This window comes from Gavialis gangeticus, unplaced genomic scaffold, assembly GCF_001723915.1.
Source record: "Gavialis gangeticus isolate Ggan-Ray unplaced genomic scaffold, GavGan_comp1, whole genome shotgun sequence".
Taxonomy (NCBI): Eukaryota; Metazoa; Chordata; order Crocodylia; family Gavialidae; genus Gavialis; species Gavialis gangeticus.
The window spans coordinates 31,984,015-31,984,253 of NW_017728994.1; the positions used below are offsets into that span (position 1 = coordinate 31,984,015).

General features: G+C 53.1%; 1 protein-coding gene across 2 annotated transcripts in view; it reads right to left on the reverse strand.

Annotated features, from left to right (window-relative positions):
* ELOB (elongin B) overlaps positions 1-239 on the reverse strand; it is an 18,546-nt gene that overhangs the window by 16,823 nt on the left and 1,484 nt on the right. The window lies entirely within an intron of this gene.

A 239-nucleotide genomic window follows, 5' to 3' on the forward strand; every position in this document is an offset into this window, starting at 1 on the left:
TGCCTGTGACAGTCAACACTTGTCAGTTGTAGGGGGAGGGGACAGAGAGCCATTGCATGTTGGGCACTTAACAGGACAGAATGGCTGTCTGTTCCATGCTCCTTGTGAAGTGCCCTAGCTTGTTAACTGTTAATTTGGTCCTTGCTCAGTGCTGCTGCATCCAGTCCTGCCCTGAAGCTCCTACCCTGAATGCAGGGATTGGAAGAGACAGGGAATTCTTGGCAAAGGGGGGCAGGGGG